This window comes from Chamaea fasciata, unplaced genomic scaffold, assembly GCF_029207755.1.
Source record: "Chamaea fasciata isolate MVZ Bird 193981 ecotype frontalis unplaced genomic scaffold, bChaFas1.0.hap1 SCAF_19, whole genome shotgun sequence".
Taxonomy (NCBI): Eukaryota; Metazoa; Chordata; class Aves; order Passeriformes; family Sylviidae; genus Chamaea; species Chamaea fasciata.
The window spans coordinates 11,013,582-11,039,642 of NW_027094104.1; the positions used below are offsets into that span (position 1 = coordinate 11,013,582).

Below are 26,061 nucleotides of genomic sequence, written 5' to 3' on the forward strand. Positions count from 1 at the left end.
CTGGTCCAAAGCACAGAATTCATTTTGCACTCCATCTTCTGCATTTTTTTTTCCCTTCCATGCCAGTTTATATGTGTTGCAGGGCTTCACTTGAGCTTTCTCATTCTGTGTCTTTCCCTGATGGACTGAATGGAAAAGTCTGGAGCCAGCTGTTGGAGGAGAAGCATTGATTGCATTGTTTGCCCCAAAGGATTATTGGGTTTGGGAGGGTTTGTGGCAGAGGATGTGGATCAAATCAAGTGCGATACTGAACCAGGACAGCACCTATTTCCTGCCAGAGGAGGCAGTGGAATTGCTCTCCTGGGAAATCCACTTTGTTTCTCCCTTCACTGTGCATATAACATGAGCTGGCCCCGGCAGAGCAGATCCTCCAGTGCTCCTGACTTTTCCATTCCTTCTCCTTCCCGTGGGAAGCTTGACTTCCCCTTCCCTGACCTTGCTGGGGATCCATCAAGGATCACAGTTTCCACCTTCTGCAGCTTGTCCTGGTATTCAAATAAAACCTGGCTTAAGTCGCGAGTAGCTGATAAATGTGCAGTGATGAATTAACCTTGAGGGAGTTGATTTTCCAGGAATAATCCAGTGAGAGCCGCGGGACCTGCCAGCTTCTCCCTCCCTGGGCTTGGGCAGGGCAGTGTCCTTCTGCTTGCTGAAAAATGCCAGCTGAAATCTAATCCTGAGACCTGCTCCTTCCCGGGGTGCTGTCCCCCTTTACTTCTCTCTCAGAGCGAGGGGCTCCCAAATTCACACCCCTGCCATGAGGAGCTCTGTGCTGAGGCAGGAGGATGGATTTCTCCTCTTTGCCACGGCTCAGTCCAGGAGGGATAGGAAATGCCTGGAATATGGCTTTGTTTATTAATCTTGAGGTTGTTAAGGAAGGGTTTGTGCAGCTGGGAGAGGCTGTGCTTAGTGCTCTTGTCAGGTTTTGATCCTCTGCCTCGTGTGGGGAAAGACATTTTCAATTAAGGGTCTCATCTCGTAGGTTTCTTTATTAATCCTTGCTTAAAAAGTCATTTTAATTGCTTTTTTTTCCTTTGCTCTAAATAGGAAACAGGTGGGAAGCATGAGCATGTTTATGGACTCTGTGAAACTTTAGTTTCTCCTCAGGAAAATACACGGTCTGTGTCCCACTTCTCTGTTGGGGGTCGGGGATGGTTCCCCAGTCTTTTGTTTTTTGGGGACCCTGTAGGTTCTGTGTTTTGTGCCATTGCATTTTTGCCGGACTTCTTCCAGCAGCCAGGCCTGGAAATATCTGTGAAACGGGACATGTTTCACCCTCCTTTCTCCCAAATAACACGAACAGCTCCGGTGTCATCTGTCTCACAGACAGCTACGAAGCCTTGAGCAAAACCCCTGCGTTTCCATGGGAGCTCTGCCCTGAGCTGCAGGAGAGGGGAAACTTCCCTGAGAGCAGGCAGCAGGAGGTGGTGAGGACTGTGTGTGCTGGTAGGGGGACTGCTGGGAGCCCCAGCTCTGCCCCTCGGCCACCAGGAGCAGACCTGCCAGCCCTGTCGGAAGTGTCACCAGGAGGGGCTGGAGCTGGCCAGAGGAGCTGGGAATCAGCCTGATTTTACAGATGTGGGGGCAGATCACCCGGCACTTGGCTTCTCCCCTGCCAGGCAAGTGGAACTCCCATATTTCCGCTGACTTTTTGGGGGGTTTTTTGGCTTCTTTGGCGGATATTGTGGGGGGGGATAAGGTCAGACATTTCGTTGCCGCTGGCACCTTGGAAAAGCTGAAGCCCTTAGCAATATTTTCCAGGGGCTGTTTTCCCTGTGCACATCTTACTTCATGCCCTGTGCTTTTAACCACGAGCAGACTTTGCTCAGGCTCTCTGCCAAGCTCGTGTCACTGCTGCACGCTCGGGTTGATGAGGATAACTGCCCTGCAATTTCCCCTTCCCTGGAATCCCTTTCCTTCCTAGTGCTGAGTGATAATGGCACCGTCTGTGCTGTGGGGAGGCACGGGAAGTTCATCTTCATTAAGTGCTGCTCCAACGTTTCTTTTTCCCTCCAGTCAGATTTTCCAGCTAAACCTCCCCTTTTTCTGTGGGAAGCTTGACTTCCACTTCCCCGACCTCGCCGGGGATGTTCCCACCTTCTGCAGCCCGGCAGGTGCCTGCAGCTTGTCCTGGTGCCCAAATAAAACCTGGCTGAATCCACGAGTAGCTGATAGTGTGCATTAACGGATTAGGCTTCAGGGAGTCGGGTACTGATTTTCCAGCCTCGCTCCTCAGGTCTGCTTTTCCCATTCCGAGGCTCCCTGAAGGTGTTTTGCGCTTCCCAGCTCTCCGAGGTGGTCGCAGGCATTTTCCCCTGAGTGCCAGCTGGTGTAGCTGTGCCTTTGCAGATGCACCAGGACCCAGGGGTTGATTAATTATGCAAAGTTTACTCCTCACGCGGAGCCCGGCTCATGCAAATTCCTTTGTGTTTGTTAAATGAGTGCAAAAAATGATGAAACTTCGCCTTTGGGAGGGAGGTGCCTCTGCTGGTGTCTGCTCCTCCTGCACTGCTGGGCTGAGCAGACCCCCCCCCCAAAAAAAAAAAAAAAAGGTTTTGCTTGGAAATTAAGGATGAGAAAGCAAATGCCTCAAATCAAAAATCAACCAAAGGGAAAAAACGCGAAGTTAAAATCGGGTGTCATGTTTGGATCTTGCTTTGTTGGCCTTCAGCAATGCAACCTGACCTGTCAGTCAGCCAAAGGAAAGTTTGGAGCTCAGTAATATTGTAGAATTAATTCCTTTGTTGGGCGATGGTTTGAGGAAAATACTGAGTTCTATAGAATGTTCTGCTCGTGCTTCCAGTAGTGCGAATTTGCCAGTTAGACAGCCTGAGGCTTTAGGTAATGCATCAAATTTAGATACCACGTGTCTTTCCTACCCACCAAACCCCAAAGTCTGAGTTTCCAGGACTCCAGCACTCCGCTTCATCCTGACCTCGGCAAAGGAACAAAGAAGCCAAAACCGTCACCAGGAGCAGGGCTGGAGCTTTTTTTGGGTTTTCTTTGCTGGGAGCTGTGCCCGTGCACAGGTGGGGACACCAGGTGACACCAGCCTGGCTGAGCTCCACATCTTTCCACTCAGGAATCCTCTGGAGCTGGCAGGGACTGCTCAGGTGGGATTGCCTGGCACAGGATATCCTGGGAAAGTCCCATTTTCCCTCCAGAGTACAGCTGGGATGGATGTGGCTCAGTCCCGTCCTTGGCTTCCACTGTGGCATCCAGGTTTTAATGGGAGTCCCAGGTGGTTCTTCACTCAGGTTTTCACGGCAGGTTTTTGTGGCTCTGCTTAAAGCTGCTGGGCCTTTGCAAACCTCCTGAGCGGGGCATTTTTTGCGCTGATGAGCAAAATAGAAGCAGGGTACCAAGAGACTTTTTTTTTTTTACCCCCCAGCCTCAGGAGTCTGCTAGCAGTGGGGATTAGCAAAAGAATTTTCCCATCATTAGCTCCAAATTTGGCCCCAGAAAACTTTCTGTAATCCTTTCATCTGTTCCACAAAAAAAAAAAAAGGGGGAGAGAGAAAGAAAATAGTGTAAATGGCCTCTGGCCCTGGTGATGAGGCAATCTAATCTAGTGCAATAATTGTGGAAGAATGCTTTCAGAAATTGTGAATGCTGTTTGTTTTACCCTTATAGAGATGTTGTTTTCTCATTGTGACATGCTTGCATGAGAAAGGAGTACTCTGGGATGGATGGTAAATATTGGGAGCTTGCAAAACTTGCCCTGTTTGGCATTTTTCCCCCGTCAGTGTCCCTTGGCTTTGCTCTGTTCTGCTTTGTCCCTTTGCTTCCGGCTCCTCTGAAGTTTCTAGCAGAGCACAAATGAGTTCAGGAATAGATAAGCTGCAGAATCAGGCACTTTCCGTCCTTTCCCTGCTTAGGAGAACGCTGTGCCCAGTCAGGATGCCCTGAACCAAAATGGATCATTTTAAGGAAACCGTCTCTCATAATAATCCTTTAATTAGGTGGTTATGTAACACTCGGAGTTTCTTGTCAAAATCGGGTTTCTCAAACCGAGCAGGAGCGGTTGGCACTGTGTTTTTGTTGACGGTAGCTTTGCAAGCCAAGGTTGCAGTGTCGCCTCTGGTCACGGTGGGTGGCACAGAATCCTCCGGGGAGGGCTCGGCTCAGCCCGCTGGGAGATTTTGGTTACCCTGAGCCTGCCGGCAGAACGCTGGAGGCCGGAGCCCTGCTCCGAGCACGCCGAGGGAATTGTCCTGGCATGGTCAGGAAAGGGAGGGAAAACACTCCTGGTGGCGCCGAGACTTGTTGGGAAGAGCAGCAGGAGTGTGGTTCCCCTGTCCCAGCCCAGCCAGGCGATGGGCACTGAAGGGCTTCTCCTGAACGTTATTCACGTTATTCACGTGGCCCTTGCAAAACCCAACAGCCGTCTCACGTTTCTGTTTATTAAGGGCGTTTTTGCTGTAAGACGAACTAATTAGCGCTGTGTATGGGCCGTGCTTGAGTGATGAGCCTCGGAGCAGTGGGGCTGGGCAGGCACTGCATCATTGTTAGGGTTGGTCTGTAAATCACAGATGATTAAAGAGCCAGGTTTTGGGGATGTTCATCATCTTGTCTAAACAATGCGTGTTTCCATCCTGCCTGCTGGGAGCCCCTTGGAGGTGGCTCCAGCCCTGCTTGGTGGGCTCTGGAGGTGTTCAGCACTCCCTGGGAAAGGCTGAGCACCAGCAGGTTCAGTTTGCCTAGAAACCTCCGCAGAGAGGCCCAGATGTTTCTGATGTTCGGGTTTAAACCAACCATCCCTGGCCCCAGTGACCTCAGACCACGCAGACAGGTTTTAATTTTGCTTCCTGAGCTTACAGCACGGACCAGAAACAACTTCAGTGTTACTGGGCCTCTGCTCTGCCTTTACTGCACGTTGTTTTAAGTGGATTTTAACCCTTCCTGGGGGAAAAATTAGCTTGGCTTTTTGGTCTTGAGCGGTCTGAGTAGTGCAGTGCTTAGGCTGGGTGTGGACACCGGGAAGGTGGGGAGTGGCAAACCTGAGCTTACACTGAATTTCCTGGGCGTATTTTTACTGCTAAACCACTTGCACGCTGTTTTCTGCAGGTCTTGCCTCGTTCTGTGCTCAGGAGTCGATCTCTTTGGGGTGGAAGTGTGCGTGTGTGGTGACACAAACTGTTTGTAGGGTCCCTGCCGGGTGTGGGGGAGCGTTCAGAGAGCGAGGCCAGGCTCGTAGGAGGGTTTGTGGCAGCAGCAGATAAATGTCACCTCAGAGCATGAACCGTCTGTGGTGGTGCCCAGGAGCTGGGACTGAGGGGGTGAACCCATCCCAGCAGAGCTCCTGCAGGAGTGGATCCCTCTGTGAGCCTGACCTGGCACCCCAGGACACCCCAGGACACACCCAGGGCACCCCAGAACACCCCAGGACACACCAGGGCACCCCAGGACACCTCGGGCACACCCAGGACACCCCAGGACACACCAGGGCACACCCAGGGCACCCCAGGACACACCAGGACACACCAGGACACACCCAGGGCACCCCAGGACACCCCAGGACACACCAGGACACACCCAGGGCACCCCAGGACACCCCAGGACACACCAGGACACACCCAGGACACCCCGGGACACCCCAGAACACCCCAGGACACTCCAGGACACTCTGGGGCAGCTCTGGGTGCAGGGACTCACAGAATCCTTGGGCTGAGGATGATCTGGGCCATCCCCCAGGGAGGATTGGGGATGGAGACTCATTTCCCTGTGAAGGATCTTTAACATCACCGAGTCCTGCTGTGAACGTGACACTGCCACGTCCGCCACGAGGTCGTGTCCCTGAAACGCATCAAAATATATCCAATGTTTATTGGAAAGGTGGATAAGGTTTGGTTTGCACGTGGTTTTGAAAGGGAGAGATCCAAACTCTCTCCTGCTGAACGTCCAAAATAAACTGTAACTCTTAGTTTTCCTGTTTTCCATCTGAGGTAGAATAGGAGTGTTTCATCTCCCAGGGAAGCTGTCACAATCAAAGTACACTCAGACCTGCTGTCAGGGGGCATCGTGGGAAGGTCTGGGAGGGAGCTTTAACTCCTCAGAGCAGAGCTGGAGTTGTGTGCAGTCCATGAGGGATGCAGCCTTGTGCTGGGTGATGAGGATAAAACAAATTATTTGGTATCTGTCAAGGAAGTCACCCTGCCTGTGCCGCCTGCTGGGTGATGGGAACCCAGGTTCCACTGCATTTGCATTGCTTTGGGAAAGGTATCTGCACAAAAAAAATGTATTTATAGTGTTTCCTAACCTATTCAGCACAAGATTTTGCTGCTTCAGTATTTCCAGAGTTTCTTTATCCGTGAAATTTCCTGGTGTCCTTAAAGCGGCCGTGGAAAAAGCAGGGGAGGCACTGCAGGCTGGGTGTGCCTCCAGGCCGGCCGGGAACCCGCGCAGGGAGCTCTGGAGCTCAGGCCCAGGGTAATTTCAGCAGTGTTGGGTGATGGGAGCAGCACGAGGGAGGTGTGAGGTGTCCCGGCCGTGCCTTCACCGAGGGCTGCTGACAGCACGGGGGGAGCAGGGAGCAGTCATCCCTGTGCTGGGGAGGGGTTTTATCCTTGTGCAGCCTCTCAGCTCTGCTGGGATGGGGTTTTATCCCTGTGCAGCCTCTCAGCTCTGCTGGGATGGGGTTTTATCCCTGTGCAGCCTCTCAGACTCTGCTGGGATGGGTTTTTATCCTTTTTCAGCCTCTCAGGCTCTGCTGTTAAATTCTAAGTCATAACAAAAATAACGTAGCCTTGCTGAAAATTCCTAGACGGGACAGATAGAATTCTATATTATATGCATGTAGAATTGTCTATTATAGATGTTATAGATGACATTTTATATTTTATATATTATATATGTGTAGAATTTATATAATATAGAATTCTGCTGTATTCTATTAACATAGAATTCGTGGAGGAATTGGCGTTTTCCTTCCCACATCAGTCTCAGGGTTGGCCAAACGTGGGTGGGTTCTGGTGCTCCCTGGGCCAGGGGGATGCTGCTGCCCCTCCCGGTGGTGTTGCAGCCCTCAGAGCACCTGGTGGGGGCTGGAAGCTGCCCGGGGCTGCTCACACACACAATGAGCCTGCCTGGCCCCTTGGCACGGGCAGCCTTTTTCCTTGAGTGCTTCGAGCTGTAAAATGACTGTTCAACGTTTGTCTTCTCAATGATGTGGATTTTTCCACGGTTAGTCAAGCCCTACCTCACCCACCCCGAGCTGGGGAGGGGGAGCTGTCTCCCTCCATCTGTCTGCACGGGGACCAGCACTGCTGGGGAAATGAGCTCCCAACTTCTTGAAGCCTTTCAGGATTTTTATTTTTATTTTTTTTTAATAAGAATTGTGATCTTTAACATCTTCTTTGTTAAGCCTTGTCTTTGCTTTCCTTATGGGGAGCTCCGGTAGGAGCCTCAGCTTTTAGCACACGAGGGTTCCCCATCTGCTTCTACAGGCATTTGATTTAAGCTGTTTAAAAAGAAAACAAAACCCAACTGCAATTGTGGAGATTTCAAAACGCCGATTTTTTTTTTTTCCATGTTCATTTAACTTTTCCTCCGTTGAAGAAAATCTCAAATTGGGACCGTGGGGAGGGGATTTATTTTCCCAGCCTGGCTTCCTTAGGACGTCTGTCCTGTGTTGTAAAGGAGCAGGAAGGGACAAGTCTGTTCCCCTTTACAGCCCCTCTTTGTCAATCCCTACCTGGCTGGGAGCAGCTGGAATTCTCTGTCCTGGCCGTACAGGCCCTGCCTGTGGCAGAGAAAAGGGATAAACTGCCCTGTGCAGAGCAGCCTCTGCTAAAGGAAAATGTTCTGTGAGTCTCTGTATGATTTTACTGATCTTGCCCTTGTAGGTACACCCAGGTGTGTCTGTCACTCTCCTCTGCCTTTTGGCTGGATCAGGGAGGGTTTTAAGGTTTGAGGCAGGACCCCAAATGTTTTCTCTCTGCCCTGAGCAGGACACGGCTGCTTCAGCCTTTTCTCGTGGTGACATTTCCCTGTCTCTGGGCAGGCAAGGGTTTATTCTCCAGTCCTCGAGCTCCACTTGGGCTAAAAATAATGTTTTATTTTTAACTCTTTGCTATTTGTGGCAGTGAAATGCAGCTCGATGGTTTCTCCTTCAGTGTGTACACTAAATAATGACTTCAGTGCTTCCTCTGTGCCTTCCCCCCCTGGGGGAGGGTTTTCTGGGGGGAAGGAGGAGGTGGCAGCTCTGTCCCACATCCCTGGAGGAGCTGCTTGCCCAGGCAGTGTTGGGGAGGTGATTTCCAGCCTCTAAAGGGAGTCATGCTTGCAGGGAGCCAGGTGCTCCTGTGTCGTGGTGATTTCTGCTGGGCACTTTTAATAGATTTCCCAGCAAACCTGCAGGGGCTGGAAGCTGCACGGTTCCAGCACAGGGGAGGGGGAGAAAACCACGTCTCTGGGCACGTTGTGCTCGGGAGGTATTGCTGGAATCCGAGCAGTCTGGGCTGCTCGGGGCTCTCCAGCACGTTCTCCTGCTTTTCCCATCACCCCTGCGTGCGTGGCCGGCTCATCCCTCCTCCCAAATCCTCTCCCAGATCTTCTCCCATCCCTCCTGCTCTCCTGAGCAGAATATATTGCTTTTCTGACTCTTTTGTCCAGTCCTCTGGAGCTGCTGATTTCCCATGCCCAAACCCCTGGTGTGGAGCTGTCCCACGTTCCCAGTGTGACAATTCGGGTTTGTCGGGCTGAGCCAACAGAGCCAATTCCCAGGTGCAGCACTGGGGGTGGGTTTGCCATTTCATTTTTTAATTGGGAAGTTCGAAGAAAGCTGGAAGTGGCTGGTGGTGCCCGCAGTGTTTGTGGGAGCTGAGTTTTCACAGGAGGGGTTTGCTGCTGTGTCAGACCTCTCTGCTTGATGGAGGGAAAGCTGGGAGCAGTCACTGCCTCAAAGCCGTGTTTCAGTCAGAAACGAAATAATCGTCACACAAACGTGGCGTTCTTTTAAAATGGTGAGGCTGGTATCTTAGAGCATCCCAATATCACTGAAAAACTGATGAAATCATTATGCTACAACTATTAGTAGAAATTAAAGCGACTTCTTGCAAGCTTGGCTGGAACTTTTTGTCTGGATTGCTGATGGATGAAATTAAATGTGTTTGATCCCTCTGCATCCCGGTCCAGGTTGGTGTGGGTATTCTATGTGAAAAATCCTCTGCCTTGCTGCCTGACTCCAGCCCTTTCCTCTGATCCCGGGGAGCCCTGGGAGGGAGTGGGATGTGCTTGTTGTTCCCAGTGAGCTGCTCTTTCCAGACATCAATAACTGCAGTAATCCTCCAGCACAACAGTAGTACGAGTCTTGGATGTGGAAGCAGACAAAATTCCACTTCACTTTCTCCCAGCAGTTTTACAAGGAACACTTCAGCGTGGAGGGAATAAATCACACGAGGTACACGAGGTCCCAAAATATGAAGGGTCTGGCGTCGAAGTGCAGGGGCACAATCAAATCTGGCCTTTGGCTGCGTGGATCACACTGTGCTGAAACAGCTCCAGGGCTGTTTGATCTCAAAACTTCGTTGGAAATTCTCTTACAGGACCAAGTTTGCTGAAAAATGCTGGTTTGGGGCCAGTCTTTAGTCTGAAACATCTGGGCCTGACAGTCTTTTGCCAAGCTCGGGGTAGGGATTCAAGCAATATTTTTATCACAATACCTTTGTGATATAAAGTGATGGATTTGGCTGGGAGGTACCGAGGCCACAGTTCCCAGTTAGGAGCAGGACAGGTGAGCTGGGCACCAGGGACCCCAAAATTCCCAGTTTGGAGCAGGACAGGTGAGCTGGGCACCAGGGACCCCAGAATTCCCAGTTTGGAGCAGGACAGCTGGACTGGGCACCAGGGACCCCAGAATTCCCAGTTTGGAGCTGCTCAGCTGAACCTGCTGCATCAGCTCCTCCAGGTGTGAGCACAAATGCTGCAAGGAATGTTGGTTCCCAGCCCTGCCAGGATTCCAGAAGGTTGGGCTTGGTCTGGTTTGGGCAAATCACGTGTAAAAATAAGAGAACGTTTGGTGTAAAGTGCCCAGATGTTCTGTATGAGGCTGAGCTTTGTGTTTATGGGATCACAAGGCCAGTGCCAGAGCCCCAGATGTGTGTCAGCACAGGGAAGAGGGAGCAGGATCCAGCTTCTCCTTCTTTGTGGAGCCAGGAAGCCCTTGTGGGTGTAGAGGGAGGATTTTTGGTTCTTGCTGGCTGGTTGTTATGGGCTTTGTCATTTTGTGTGAGGGAATTAGGGTGGGAAACGTGATTTGGGCAAGAAACTTTGAAATCGTTAATTTTGCTGTGTTAAAACTCTTTTAAGGGTTTTAATTGCATTGCAGAGGTGTGTTATCTGTGCTGTAGCGCAGACAGGTCGTGGTGGAGGGGACTGGTGTGGGATTGTCCTTGGCTTGAGGAAAAAATCCATCAGGAAATCTGCTGCTCCAGCAGGGACCTGTTCATTTCCCTGCTTCATTTTCTGGAGATGATGTTTCCCTGATCAAGCTGTGCTTGGGCCTGCAGGAGCTTTCCTTGCTCCTGGTTTGGAGGCTGGGACAGGAGCAGCAGAGGGAAAGCAGGAGGTGCCCATGGGACATTCAGTGCGGGACAGGGAAGGGTCACTCTGGGGACTGGGAGGGCGTCTCTTCATTGTGCTGTTCCCTGCCTCTCAAACATCCCCCTGGGATCTGATGGTAATAACTCTGCCACCTGCCCTTATTTTGGAATGATCCAGGGGTTTTTTGGATTAATTATTTTGGAATGATCCAGGGGTTTTTTGGATTAATTATTTCGGAGTGACGCAGGTTTTTTTGGATCAATTATTTTGGAATGATCATGGGGTTTTTGGATCAATTATTTGGAATGATCCAGGGTTTTTTTTGGATCAATTGTTTTGGAAGGATCCAGGGTGGGTTTTTTTGGATTCATTATTTCGGAGTGATGCAGGTTTCCCACATGCCTGCGTTGCCCAGTTGCTGTGCAGCGGGGTGCGGGTGTCCCAGTGCTGCAGTTGGGTTCTCAGCCAGGGTTTGCAGATAACCTGGGGCCCGGCCAAGGAAAATGAACAGTGTGAGCTGAACTCTGCTGTGGCCTTCCGAAATAATGAATAGAAAATCGGATAAGCTGGGAGGAAAGCTTCCTTCTGCCTGAGCTCTGGACATGGGCTACCTCAGATGTGCTTGTTATGGAAAAGTATTTTCGCTTGGAAATCATGGTTAGGTCCAAACTGCCTCACAGCACCAGCCTGGGGAGAGAGAAAACCCCAGCATGGCACAAATTCATGGGCTGCATGATCCAAGGTCTGAGTTTTGGGGCTGGATGAGGATTTTCTGGTGCTGGTGCCTCTGTGGGGCAGCTGGGGTCAGCGCTGGGTTTTCCAGCAGTTCCAGGTCACCAATCACAGGTCACTTTAGGGATGCTCAGACTTGAACTGGAGCTGCAGCGTTCTTCTTTGAGCTGCAGTGTGATTCTTCAGGCTGCAGTGAGGTTCTTTAGGCTGCAGTGAGGTTCTTTAGGCTGCAGCGTGCTTCTTTGAGCTGCAGCGTGCTTCTTTGAGCTGCAGTGTGGTTCTTTGAGCTGCAGTGAGGTTCTTTAGGCTGCAGTGTGGTTCTTTGAGCTGCAGTGTGGTTCTTTAGGCTGCAGTGTGGTTCTTTGAGCTGCAGTGTGGTTCTTTGAGCTGCAGTGTGGTTCTTTAGGCTGCAGTGTGGTTCTTTAGGCTGCAGTGTGGTTCTTTGAGCTGCAGTGTGGTTCTTTGAGCTGCAGTGTGGTTCTTTAGGCTGCAGTGTGGTTCTTTGAGCTGCAGTGAGGTTCTTTAGGCTGCAGTGTGGTTCTTTAGGCTGCAGTGTGGTTCTTTGAGCTGCAGTGTGGTTCTTTGAGCTGCAGTGTGGTTCTTTAGGCTGCAGTGTGGTTCTTTGAGCTGCAGTGAGGTTCTTTAGGCTGCAGTGTGGTTCTTTAGGCTGCAGTGTGGTTCTTTAGGCTGCAGTGTGGTTCTTTGAGCTGCAGTGTGGTTCTTTAGGCTGCAGTGTGGTTCTTTGAGCTGCAGTGAGGTTCTTTAGGCTGCAGTGTGGTTCTTTAGGCTGCAGTGTGGTTCTTTAGGCTGCAGTGTGGTTCTTTGAGCTGCAGTGTGGTTCTTTAGGCTGCAGTGTGGTTCTTTAGGCTGCAGTGTGGTTCTTTGAGCTGCAGTGTGGTTCTTTAGGCTGCAGTGTGGTTCTTTGAGCTGCAGCGTGGTTCTTTGAGCTGCAGTGTGGTTCTTTAGGCTGCAGTGTGGTTCTTTAGGCTGCAGTGTGGTTCTTTGAGCTGCAGTGTGGTTCTTTAGGCTGCAGTGTGGTTCTTTGAGCTGCAGTGTGGTTCTTTGAGCTGCAGTGTGGTTCTTTGAGCTGCAGTGTGGTTCTTTAGGCTGCAGTGTGGTTCTTTAGGCTGCAGTGTGGTTCTTTGAGCTGCAGTGTGGTTCTTTAGGCTGCAGTGTGGTTCTTTGAGCTGCAGCGTGGTTCTTTGAGCTGCAGTGTGATTTCTTAAGCTGCAGTGTGGTTTTTCAAGCTGCAGTGTGGTTCTTTCCCCTGGCGGAGCTGTTGTGACCTCACTTCTTGTGGAAAAGCTCCACGTGATGCTTTGTTACAAGGGGCACTGCAGTGGTTTTGCTGGTGGCTCGTGTGGGTGGTGTGTTTTCAATGAGAGGAAAATGACTTTCATAGCTGGAGACCACAGGACTGTGGGGAGGGAAGGGCTGAGGGCTCCGGTGTAAAATCAGAGCTTTCCTCCCTTCTGTTCCAGCCCTCACCCTCAGTGGCTGGTGCTGCTGCTGAACCTCCCGGAGCACTTGGATCTGGTTTTATCCCTGGGGAGAGGAGAGCAGGGCTCTAAGGCAGCGTGCAGGACACAGCACCTGGGAGCTGTCCCCACTGCAGGGGGGTGTTGGAGAGGTTCATGGTTCACTCCCTGGCATAAGGGAACTCTCTGAAGTGGAAACAACCCCCAGACCTGCCCTGTGCTTCCCGCCCAGCTCTGCCGGAGTGGAATTCCTCCTGGAAGGGAATGGCAGGAGGTTTTATTGGGTGAGGGAAGGTTGCACCCCTCGGAAGCAAACGTAAATCAAAAAGTGCAACAGTCACAGCTGATTTAAAAGGAACCTCCGAGCTTTGTTGTGAGCGTGAGGCAGATTTCTCACTCTGCTGTCTGTGGAGAGTTCACAGTGCAAGTGTGGTGGCACACCACCCTGAACAGCTGTGTGTCTACATGGTTTTGTTCTGAAGGTAGAAATTGTCCCTCAGTCCCTGCTGAAAGAGAAACTTCGGGAGTTCTGTGAATGATGGAGGAAAAACCCCATGAACACAGGGCCGGGGGAACCTGAAACAGGCTTGCTCTGCTTCAGGCTTTCAGCTGGTGCAGGACACCAAGCCAAATCAATACCATTTCTGATACCTGTGGAGTTTCTCCTGTTTGGCATTTATTAAAGCTGGTTACATTTATCCAGTTACTATATACATTTATATATATATATATATATGTTATATACGTTTATTTTTTTATCGTAATCTGTCTGTGTTTGATGTAACTGAGTTGACCTACAGAGATCATCTCTGCAGGGAGGCAGATCCACTTCCAGGCACAAAAACGCCCAGGAACGTTTTCCTGCTCTCCAAGTCCTGGTGGACACCTGGGACCATCAGGTGAAGAGCACCTTAATTAGCAGACCTCAATCAGTGTTTGCTTGGCTCTCCTGCAGGGCCTGGGGGCTCCTGGTGTGTCAGAGCTCCTCAGGAGACCCCGGCAGAGGGAAGTGGAGCGAGACCTCGGGATTTCTGCGCCCTGGCTTCTCCCCCAGCTCATTAACATCACCCACACTGTCACACGGGGACAGCTGGACACTTTATCCCCTGAAGTTAGCAGGAAGATTAAGGAAAACTCGCATTTCAGGCTTGCCAGGAGCCTTTATAAGGGATGTATTTGAAACAAGCCTCCCAGTAGCGTTTAAAGAAACGGGAAGGGGAAAACCAGTTTTAACAGGGATTAAATAGAGCAGCTGGGCGTTAAAGGCAGCAGATCTGGTCTGCCTAAATCATCCAAAAGGCCAGACATTGCCAAGCACAAACACAGCCAAAGCCCCCATCCTTCAGTTGGGGATAAAAACATTTCAGAGGCGGACTGGCGCTGCTGGCTTCAGAGAGAGAGGTTTGGTTTTGGAAAGGGGGGAAGCTTTCCAAACGTTCTCACTGACAGTTTTTGTGTGAAAATCAACCGCAGACACAGCTCCGGTCCCGCCCAGGTGTCCCTGGGCTGCCCGTGGCTGCTCCCATCCCCTCCTCTGGTGTTTCTGGATCAAAGCAATGGTGATAAACACCGAATTCTCCGAACTGAGCTTTGCTCAGGAGATCTTGGGTGAAATGTGTCATTGCTGGCGGCAGCTCTTCCTGCCCGGGGCTGCGAACTGCTGAGCTGCTGACACAGCCAAAGCTGCCCCCAGTGCTGCTGGGCCAGGGGCTTTGTGTTCCCTCCTGCAGAGGATGCTCCTCCTCCTGTTCCCCCAAATCAAAAAGGGTTTTGACACCAGCTGAGGGGCTGGGGGTGGCTGCTGTGGGCCTGTGGTGACCCCTGTGTGGTGCACAGGGGCTCAGAGGGGTTTGGTGGGGCTGTTCCCGTGCACTCTGCTCCTCTGCTCTGCTTTGGGGCTTGGAAGACTCCCTTCTTCTGGAAAAAAAACACTGAGGAGGAGTGGGGGGAAGAGAAACTCAGCAATTTAATGTGTCTCCGTGCTCCCTGCGTGTCCTTCCCCACATCCTAAACATGACAAATATCAGTGAGTTTCCCTTTGGCCCCGGGGGAAGGAAAAGGAGTCTCCAGCCGGGATTGATGAAGGTCTGCTGGAGGAAGGAGCGGTGTCGTGGGCTTGGGCTGATCCCTCTGGAGCACAAGTGCTGTGCTGGGAGCCAACAGCCGGTTCATGCACACTTAAACTGTCCTGAGCCACCACCCTCCCCGAGATTTCTTCATCCCTTCCACGTGGGAGAGAAGCACAGGGGAAAAAAAAAAACAACCCAACAAAAACCCCCACAAAACGTTGAAAAAGGAGAGTTAGAAACCCATTTTGTCCTCTGCAAGAAGAGGGCACTGCTTTTCTTCTTGCATTTAGTATTGCCTGGAGTAATGGCTGCGTTTGACTCTCAAGGTGCTTTTTAAGCGCGGGGTCAGCAGTGAGGTGGGATGACCCTGCAGTCCTGGGCCTGGTGGCGATGCTGTTCCAGAGGAATGTGTTTTTCCCCTCTTAGACTTCCTCAGACAGTTGCCCAACTGTTGGAAAACAAGGTAGTGCTGCCTGAGGGGAGGAGGAGGAGGAGGAGGAGGAGGAAGTGTTGCTGCCCAGCCACACCCCAGGGAAGCCTCAGAGCACATCCAGCCCCTCCGTAAGGAGGATCTCCGGTCTTGTCCTGGCAGAGGGTCCCTGGCTCCGAGCACTGCGGTGCTGGTGGTGCCCCGGGTGTGTTTTGCAGGGTGCTGAGCCCCCGTTTTGGCCTTGCTGTCGCAGCCCTGCCCGGCCCTGCTGCTCCAGGGCTGTGGCTCTGCTCCTTTGGTTCTCCTGCTCCTGGAAACAGCCCTGAGTGCTTGGGGTGCCCCTCAAGGTCTGACTGATGAACTCTTCAGTGAGAAAAATAAGGGGAAGGCTCAAGTTCTGCTTCCTTTGAGCTGCTGGGCAGGAAGAGCTGCTGACCACGCAATTCCCAGTTCCTCCTGCCCCTTTCAGCGAGCTCCTGGGGCTTGTGCCCGAGTTTCCTTGGAGGAGCTGTCGTGGAGCCGTTCCTGTGCTCAGTGTGGTCCCTCTGTGCTGCTCTTTCCCAGGACGGCCTTTGGCTCCTCACTGGGCTTGCTGCCTCGCTTCTCTGGTTTATTTGTCTCCCCAGTTGTGCTCGCTTTCCTCGGTGAATGAGAGGGGAGTTGGTATTTCACTTTTCCCTGGAAATGAGTTCCTTTCATGGCACTCGTGCACTAATAAAACACGTGTGTGTATCCATTTCTCTGGCAGAGCAAGAGAAAAAAAGTCTTCTGTGGGTTTCTGCATTTAGCAACCACAACCCCTCTTAGCAAACAGCTCTGGCTCTTGGGTTTGCTGTTTCCAGCTGCTGAATTCCTTGCAGGAACTCAGGAACCTGCTGTGGTCACTGCACCGAGCATCTCCTGGTGCCTGCAGGCCAGGCAGCTCCTGCAGGGCTGCTGAGCCCTGGCTGGGCTGGGAGAGGAGAATTCCTTTGGGTGCTGAGCCCTGGCTGGGCTGGGAGAGGAGAATTCCTTTGGGTGCTGAGCCCTGGCTGGGCTGGGAGAGGAGAATTCCTTTGGGTGCTGAGCCCTGGCTGGTCTGGGAGAGGAGAATTCCTGGCTGGGCTGGGAGAGGAGAATTCCTGGCTGGGCTGGGAGAGGTGAATTCCTTGCCGAGTGCTCTCGGTGTGCACAGGAAGGGGAGGCTGCCCTGGAAGCGCTGCATTCCTCCAGCTACTCCCCACGGGCCGCCCTGGGATGATGGATACCTCAGCATCTTTGTTCTTTGTTTTCCTTCTGACACCGACAGAGCCTAAATCACGGCGGGAGAGGGCCCGGCACGTCTCCAGTCACACAGGCAAGGGGTGAGGAGCTGTCTCCAGTGCTGCTCCTCGGGAAAGGCTCTCTCTGTGGCAGGGCCGTGAGCTTTTGGAGGTGTTGCAGAAACGGGGACGTGACTGCAGGGCCCGGGATGATTTCCAGTAACAGCCTCGCCAGGAGCTTATCGCCGTGTGGAGCTTGGGACGGATCCCGACAAAACACGCTGCGTGTTGTCAGACCCTCCACTAAAGGGGAATAGAGGCTGTTGGCTTACCTTTGTGCCTCTGCTGCTTCTTTCTCTTAAAACAATAACTCTCAGGGCAGTATTAATTCGTTCCAGCCTTCCAGGGAGCAGTCCCCCGTGTCCCCAGACCTCAGCAGGAATAAATACGAGTGCGTAGGTGCAGCCTCAGCGGAGGAGGAGATCTCCAGCTGCACATTAATGTCAGGGTCTCAGCAGCAGCACGTGGGTTTGGAGGAACCCAAGCTGTGGTGCTCCGTGCTGTCCCCCCAGGAGCCGCTCTGGTGTGGCTGTCACGGAGCAGCTGTGCCCTGCTGCTCCTGGCTGGTTTCGGGCAGGGTTCTGTGCCTTGCCCTTTGTTTCTGGGCCCCCCCCGAAAAAGGGATTTCCCCCTGGGATGGTGCTGGTGAACCTGAGCTGCTCCCCTCTGAAAGGTGATCTGCTGAAAAGCTTTGATGTGCCGTGAGGTTCCTCCTGCCAGATCGTTTCCTCAGCGCGGTTCAGCTCGTGGGGTGATGATGATGATGATGATGATGAGGGTGGAGTTGCTGAGGTGTTGTGAGGATGAAGCCTTGGGTTTGCTTTTGATGGGCTGACCACGTCCTGAGCTCGTCCCAGCCCTGAGCAGACCCTGGCTGGTTTGGTGGGGACAGAAAAATGAGCTGGAGCAGGTGACAACTGTGCCTGGGGCCAGGACAAGTCACCGCAGCTGGGCACAGCTCTGTGAAAAGTCCTCTCTGAGCTCTCTGCTTCTTGTTTCGGAGGAATAAATTGGAGGAGAAGAAGGTCCAGAGTAGAAGTGAGGGCTGTGGAGGCCAGTGGGAAAGCACAGAGGGGGCTCTGATGTCTGGGCTGTGCAGTCTGGCCAGCTGGGGATGGATTGCAGATAATGGTTTGCTTTCTGTTCGTGTTTTGGCAGGAAAATATTGGGGAGGGAAAAAACTGCTGAAGCTGAAGAAGGGTATTGGTTCAAGAAAAAATGGGCATGAATTGACCATAACTAGTACAGATGAGAAAATTACTTTTCTTTTTTCTTTTTTTAACTGAGAGATGAGAAATTCCAAAGGAGCTTCCAGAAAAAAAAATGGGCAAAAAATCACCAGTTTTTAAAGTGGAGTTCAGATTAGTAAAAAGTTTGTGACTTGACAGGGAGGGAACTGGCCTGGATCTGCAGATCTTTCTGGGGTTTCTATCTGTGAGTGTGTGCTGCTATTTCAGAGTGATAAAACCAACTAAACCGTGTTTGAAACTGATTATTTGATGTCTAATTCACCACCAATGAAAAACCAGCTGTATTTTGAATCTAGAGAGTGGCAAACTCAATTATTTTCATTCTTTCATTCTATGGAAAGAGCTTCTTATCAAAAAATGATCAGAAAAATCCTTGTGCATTCTGAGGAAGCCAGTGGATTGTGTAAGGCACAAAGATGCATCCAGGGAAGGAACCTGCAGCCCAGGAGGAGCAGGAAATGTGCCCAGTCTGGTCAGCAGCACTGGGGGAGGCAGGGAGATTACCATTCATAATTTCTGACCTTCATGAGCACACATTGTGCTGCTAATTTTTCCCTGCTGCTGAATTCGTGTCAGCGTTTGGAAGTATAAACAATCCCCTGAACGAAATTGTGTTTGGTTTGCCTCGTCCCAGGGATTAACAAATCTGATCACTGCCTTTAAATTTAATGCCCCCCCCCAAAAATTCCCGAAATGAATGATTCAGTGTGAGGCCATGAGCAGACGTAATTATCTATGAAAACTAATGAATCATGTCGTTAGGAGAGTTCTCCCTGCAGCTGTCTCCAATTAATCCGTCCATCAGTGCTGGAGTAACGATGCAGTAATCCCGGGGTAAGGTCCTGCCCCAGCCACGCTGAGGGATCTTCCCTCGCTTTCAGGTTGTGTTTTTGGGAAACGCAAAGCCCTGGGAATGCCTTCTGCCAGTGCTGGTGTGAGGGAGTGGCGTGTGATTTAACTGCATCCCTTCCATCTCTCCCAAAAAGTGTTCACGGGAGTGAGCTTTGGGGAGGATTCAAAGCCTTTCCCTGCTGATTTTGTCTCTCAGAGTTCTGGGATCAGGGTGTTCACGTGGGAGGTTTCTGCTGAGCAGCCCCTTTCTCTGTGTGGGGCAGGTCACAGTTTGCTCAGGGAGCTCTGCTGCTTCAAGAGTGGATCAAGGAGCTTTTCCCCTCTCCAGATAAGTGGCAGAGGCCCGATGGGGGTGTGGAGCAGTGGTGAATCAGCGTCTCACGTTTCTGGGCTGTGCACAACTAACCAAGGGATGCCCAGCGCTGCTCTCAGTGCTGGAAATGTGGCACATGAGGACTGAAAATGCTGAACACTGCGTCCTGATGGGAACATCTCCAGTGCTGAAAACGGTGTGAAAATAAATCTAATGGTTGTCTGAATTCTGCCCCTGTTGCAGAACAAGGATTTGGGAGGGAAGAAAGAGCAAATCCCTCAGGTGGAAGGAGGGACGTGGCTCAGCCTTTCAGGGGACAAAGACCACTAACCACCACTGGTGCCTACAAGAAGTCTGTTCCTACATCGTGTTCCCGATCTCTGTGCGGTGTGGAGAGCTGGGTGAAGGTGTGTGGGGTGAAGGATCCCTCAGTCCCTCCCTGCAGGGCAGTCTCAGCGTGGGAGCTGCTCCTGCCTGAGCAGAGCCTGGGCAGATGTGCCGTCGGGCAGATGTGCCGTCAGGCAGGTGTGCCATTGGGCAGATGTGCCGTCGGGCAGGTGTGCCATTGGGCAGATGTGCCGTCGGGCAGGTGTGCCGTCGGGCAGGTGTGCCATTGGGCAGATGTGCCGTCAGGCAGGTGTGCCGTCGGGCAGGTGTGCCATTGGGCAGATGTGCCGTCGGGCAGATGTGCTGTCGGGCAGATGTGCCGTCAGGCAGGTGTGCCGTCGGGCAGATGTGCCGTTAGGCAGATGTGCCGTCGGGCAGATGTGCTGTCGGGCAGGTGTGCCGTCGGGCAGATGTGCTGTCGGGCAGATGTGCCATCGGGCAGGTGTGCCGTCGGGCAGGTGTGCTGTCGGGCAGGTGTGCTGTTGGGCAGATGTGCCGTCGGGCAGATGTGCCGTCGGGCAGATGTGCCGTCGGGCAGATGTGCGGTCGCAGGGAGCCCGGCCGGTTTGCAGTGGCTGCCCCTGCCCGAGCAGAGCCGGCTCCTCGCACAGACGGAGCTCCTGCTGGGAGCGGGCCGCTCCACCTCAGGCTCACAATACCCTTGGCTCTGTCCATTGGTGGCATCTCCTGCGAGCGCGGCCTTGCTTAAAAACCGGGATTAAGAGGGAAACGGGCAGATTGCAGGGTATGAACAACTTGCTGGCGCTGCCGGGGCGGCGGGGAGGGACGGAGGGGTCGGGCTGCTGTGGTGGCCGCTGAGGAGTGTTTGCGCGGTGGGGCTGCTGGACACGCACAGCGCTGGCATTCCGGGCTTTGGGACACCTGTAATTGCAATTAGCAGCAAGGAAACAAGAAGTCACCGGGCTGGAGGAAAGGGGGAGAGTTGGAGGGGATGTGCTGGAGTGGATGTGAGCAGCTTTTGGCCTCTCCTCAGCACGAGTTGTAAAAACAGCCCGAGCTCTCGTTCTCAGCCTGTCCCGCTGATCAAAGCCAGGCAGAAACGGATTTTCCTGTGCGCTTCGGGGGGCTTCCTACAAAAAGGTCTGCTGCCCGAGGTTTGTTTATGGAAGTGCAGACCTGGAGAACTGCAGAGAGCAGGAGCTGACCAAGGAGGAGCAGTTTTTGCTTTTCCCAGTGAGAGTGCGCTCGCAGATCCACGGGCGGCGTGACCCCACAAACAACCGGAGTCGCTGCAGGGAGAGGGAGCTGGTTTGTTGTACCACCTGTGCTGCACTGTGTTCTCTGAGCTGTTTTAATAGCTAATTAATCTTGATTTGCTTGGATTTAAGAGGGTTTGTTTTGTTTTTTCTCCTCTCCTTTGGCACATATGTGCAACCTATTATATCATAAATCCCACACATTTCAGCAAATGTCGTCCCGATTGTTCCCTACAGCACAGCATCCTGCTAGGGAAACATTCGGGGTCAGGAACTCAGATTCTTTAACCACTGGATGCGAGGAGGCCGAGTTATTGTTCTTTCCCAGCAGAACAGGGTGGTTTCTTTTGGACCTATATCACGTTAGCAGCCAGTCTGGAGGGGTCAGAATTGCCTTTTAACGTGGGAGGGTTTGTGGGCACGTTCATCTGTCTTCCTAAATTAACTGTTGCACCCCACAGATGCCAGCACGGGGCATTTCTGAGGGTTCAGTGCTTCTCTATTCCTCTAGAAGGAGGAATTATTTTAGTGCACTCAGTGTCTCATCTCCTAAAATCGATCCAAGCATTCCTTGTCCTTTTTCCTTGTGTCTCTTGAAGGGTTTGAAGGAGTTTGCCTGGGGCTGGAGGAAGTGACCTCCATATCAAATAATCCTGACGTGGCGAGTTGGGGCTTTGGGGTTGCTTTCTTGTGGCTATTTGTGCTGTGAAAGCTGAATAAAAAATCTGCAACTGAAAGTCTTAAAAAGTGAATTAGGGAAGCGTTGACTCCAAAGAGCCATTAGCGTGGCCTCGGCGTGGGATGTGCCTTGTTTTTCCTTGCTGCTTAATGTATGGCTGTGTCTGACCTTTTCCCCGGGGTTGTTTTGGTGGGCCTGTGAAGGAGATGTCAGGAGGAAAATGTGAATTAAAACAGCTTGCGTAAGGAAATGACTTTCCTGCTCTTCTCCAAAAGGGAAAAAAAACCCGAAAATAATAATACAAAAAGAGAGTTCTCTCTTAGTTTGCCATCTCTGGCACTTTTAGTTCCCGTTTCCTCTTGCTTTTGGTGGTAGTATTTGAATTTTTGGGGAGTGGGTCTGTGTGTCCCTGCAGGAGCTCTGCAGGTGCTGTCACTGCCCTGGCTGCATCACCCCAGGGCTGGGCTCTTTGTAGAGCTCCTTCAGCCCCAGCAGCTGGAAGTTCCCTGAGCTGGGATTCCCTCCCCAGGTAAAACGCAGCTTCTTTCAAACCTTTTGTTAAGTTTAAGTAGCTAAACCAAAGCTTTTAGACACTCCAGTCCTCAAATCTCTCAATGGTTGGAGCTCTTCTGGGCTCTTTTTATTTCCTTTTTTCAGAAAACTTTGGAATGTTCTTTCTTCCTTATGGCCTGTATCAGTTGGGTTTTGGGGGGTCTTTTTGTTGTTTTTTGTTTGTTTGTTTGTTTTTGGGGTTTTTTGGTTGGTTGGGGGGGTTTTGGGGTTTTTTTCTTGTTGTTGTTGTTTGGTTTGGTTTGATTTTTTGGGGATTTTTTTTTTGTTTGTTTTTGGTGTTTTTTGTTTGGTTGGTTTTGTTTGGTTTTTTGGGGTTTTTTTGTTTGGTTGGTTTTTTGTGTGTTTTTTGTTTGTTTTGTTTGTTTTGTTTTGGTTTGTTGGTTTTTGTTTGTTTGTTGGGGGTTTTTTTTGAGCACAGAGTGCTGCTCTGAGTCTTTCCGAGCAGGAATTGCTGCGTTCGGGGCTCCTGACAAGCCCCTGGGTGCCGAGGCTGTTGTGCAGCTCAGCCCTTTCACAAACCCGGGCCGGTTGTGGTCATGCTGACAGCTTGACGCTGCCACGGCAGTGGTTTGTTCGGCCTTCCTCCAGCAGGGCACACAAAGGAGAGGCACGGGCAGGACCTCCCGGAACGAATCGGGATTGGGGAGGAGGCTGGGCTGGGACATCCCTGCGGGTGCTGGACCCACCGGGGCGTGTTTGGCACCAGCCCTGTGCCACGGAGATGCTCCGTTCAGAGATGCTCCGTTCAGAGATGCTCCGTTCGGAGATGCTCCGTTCAGAGATGCTCCGTTCAGAGATGCTCCGTTCAGAGATGCTCCGTTCAGAGATGCTCCATTCAGAGATGCTCCATTCAGAGATGCTCCATTCAGAGATGCTCCGTTCAGAGATGCTCCGTTCAGAGATGCTCCATTCAGAGATGCTCCGTTCAGCCCCCTCTGGGGTTGCAAAAGCAGCTTTGCAGCGCTCGGTTTATCCTGCAGGAAATTACAGCCCGGGAGAGAGGGATCTTAATGGGGCAGGGGAGAGAATTTAGGGAGTGTGGGGGGCGGAGGAGGCTTAAAAAAGGAGCTTTAGTGGGGGGTCCTGAAGTGGAAGCAGAGCGAGGGTGGAGCAGTCGTGGGTGTTGGGGAAGGTGAGACAGGGAAAGCCTGCGAATACCATTGCCTGGCAAGAAATACTGAAAATATAAAACCTGGGAGGGATGTGGAGATGAGAGGCGGCTTTGAGGCGTGGGCATGGCAGGCAGGGAGACACCGCTTGGTTGGGTGGTAACAGACAAAAGGGGCTCTGGGCAGTGGCCCCGCCAAGGTATCGGGGAAAAGGTAGATAAGAAAGCAGGCTTTGGAGTTTGGAATGCGGATTAATATGGTAATACAGCAGTTCTCCCGGGCTGCGTGCAAAGTTTGTGGGTTTTGCATCTCGCGCCGGTTGGTTAATGTAAAATAGAATATTCATTGGAGAAGAAGATATGATGTATTGTAATGGGGTCTTCGTGCCTTTTTGGCTCTCCCTTGCCCCCCTTTTGTCCTTTTTCCCTTCTTACCCCTTGCTCTCACCCCTTTTGCTTTTCCCTCTTCTCTCTCTCTCCTTGGGGCTCCCCTCCCGCCGAGGCTGGCGGCTGAAGGCAGACCCCTTTAACCCACGACCCTTGCAATGAAACCTCCGATTTCTGTAAGTGTCCCAGGTTTGCAGAGTTCCCCGGGCACTGGTGGGCGCAGGGGGTGGCTGTGCCCAGCCTGGGGAGCTGTCAGTGCTGCTGGCACTGCCCCAGAGCCGGCTGCTCCTTGCTCAGGGGGACGAGGGAATCACTCTGGGAATCCAAAGCTGGGAGCTGAGCTGTGAACTCTGCAAATGAAACATCAGTGCCACGAGCAGGGCCGCTCTGGCAGGAGGGAGCTGCTCTGGGAAGGAAACGTGACATCAGGCTTTGCATTCAAAGTGTGATAAGCACGCACAGTGTTCTGCCACCGCTTTGGGAGGTTTTCTGGCACGGGTGAGCAGCCCTACAAGTACGTGACCCGTTGTCACACAGCTCTGTCCTCGGCTGCAGGGGCAGTCAGAAGGAACCCAGGCAGGAAAAGTGATTTAATGCAGAGTGGGTCCGTGCTGGGGTCAGAGGATCAAGTGCCATCAGCCCCTTTCCTGCTCTAGGACATGCTAAATTCTGTTAATATCCCTAATTCGTGGGCCCTTTTTTCCCTCCTTGCTGGACTTCAAAAGGTTGTATTATACCCAGTGTGCTGTGAAAGCTCAGAGCCATTACCTCAGCCCAGAACCAGCAGCAAACGAGTGCCTGTTTGGGTGGGGGCTCATTTGCCCCAGAATCACGACAGTGCTGTCAGCCCAGGAGGAGATGCTCGCTCTGGTGGCTACCTGGGCTCTGCTCCCAGCATCCACGGCCGCAGCATCCTCCTCCTGCGGCCAAGGGAAGGAAGGAAGAAGAGCAGGAAGTGTGAAAAGCTGGTGGGCGACAGCACGGGAACAGCAGAGGAAGATGTTGAGGTGGCTGAGGATGCTGATGGCAGAGCTTGGGGGGGATAACAAAGTGCTCCCACACCCTGGTTTGGGTGTCCAGGTGTCACGTGGTGTCAGTCTGGAGAAAAACTTGCAGTGTTTTCCTGCTGGCTGAGCCTCGGTGTGGGTTTAGTAGCTGGGTGTCGGCAGGCTGGGTCGCAGATGTGGCTCTGACAGGATGAGGGGATTCCCTGGCAGCAGCAGAGCCTCGTGGTTGTGCTGTTAATCCAGCAGAACCCACGGTGAAGAGTGTTTTTCTCCAGTTTTGGGGCAAAGAGGACTCAGCCTTGGCGTTCAGCAGTGATGGACCCGGTCTGGTGGGCTCAGACCAGTGGAGACACAGAGCTGAGGGAACAGGATAATCCCCAGAGCCCAGCACACACAGCTCTGCGTTGTGTGTGTGGGAGGAAGAGAGAGTTCAGAAAGTGCTTTGGTGTAAAGTGTAAGGAATCAGGGAGTTGGGTGTTTGGGAAGTGAGTGCTGACAGGGGAGTGAAGCAGGCACACCCCTGGTGCTCAGACCTTCTGTGAATTAGCCTCAGTTGTCTTTTCCCAAAACTGCTCTCCCTCTAAAAGAAACGAGTTATTGGCAGAAATTGATTTCCTTTTTGCAGCTAACCTTTTAAATCTGAAAACCTAACAAATACATGCTGCAATGATCAAAACATGTGACATGAACACCTTTGCTGAGTCACTTGGTAACTGTTCTGGGTGATTTTGGTACTTTTATTTTTCTTATTTTTACTGTTCTACACCCTTTTGTCACTGAACCAGCCTTGCATATTGCATATTTGGATTTCTCTTGAAATCTGGCTGGAGGAATTTAAATCTTTGGAGCTCAGCTTGTTGTTTTCTGTCTCCTTGCTTGCGTCCCCACATTTGTGCACAGCAGTTTGGGAGCCCAAGGGAACGGGCTGAGCACTCGGCTCTCACAGAGCACTCCTGGAAACTGCACTCTGCTCATGAAATCAGGGTGCTGGCTGCAGAAAATGGTGCAAAATTCAGCTGTGTGAGTTGCTCTCGGTGGGCTCTGAGGTGTCTGTTTGGGATCAAACCCAGGTAAGTGATGCTGCCCCAGTCGGAGGGGTTGGATGAGGTTGGTTTGCTCTCTCAGGCAGCAGCAGGATTCATTTCCAAAGCTGTCTTGCGTTGTTTTGGCATTTTGTGTTGGCTTTCTTGCTGGACTGGGCCCGCAGTTAATGCTGAGTTTCGATTTCCATGACAAGTTCTCTTCTGGGAGATTTACAGCTCAGCTGCTTTGGTTTGCCAGGCTCACGCTGTGGAATGCAGGTTGACAGTCCAGATGTGAAACCTTTCTCCTCGCAAAGAAAACAAAGGATTAGATGCGTTTTAAGAGGGTTTGAAAAAAAAAAAAATTTAAGGCTGAGGCCCCGAACCCAACATGTGAAGTCTTGAAATACTGCTGGGGATGTGAAACTTCAAAATCACGACGCTTGGAAGTGTGGCCAGGCTGTGAGTTCCCTGTGGCTTTTGGAGCACCTGACCCTGCCTGTTCCTGAGGCTTTACAGGATGTCAAGTGATCAAATTCTGCGTCTTCATGCCACCAGTGCAGGTTAAAGGGTGGTTTGGGTTTGTGCAGTGAGGGGCCAGCTGCAGGCGCTCTCTGGGAAACGACCACGTTTCCCCCGTTTCCAGAGCTAAGGATAGTAGCTGGTGTTTTCTGATTTGACAGAGTGACGGTTTTCTGGGTTCGAGCGAGAGTG

At 51.9% G+C, this 26,061-nt stretch overlaps 1 protein-coding gene across 1 annotated transcript in view; it reads left to right on the plus strand.

The window, feature by feature from the left end:
• Nucleotides 1-26,061, plus strand: part of STX8 (syntaxin 8) — an 84,588-nt gene that overhangs the window by 13,763 nt on the left and 44,764 nt on the right. The gene's annotated exons all lie outside the window — the stretch shown is intronic.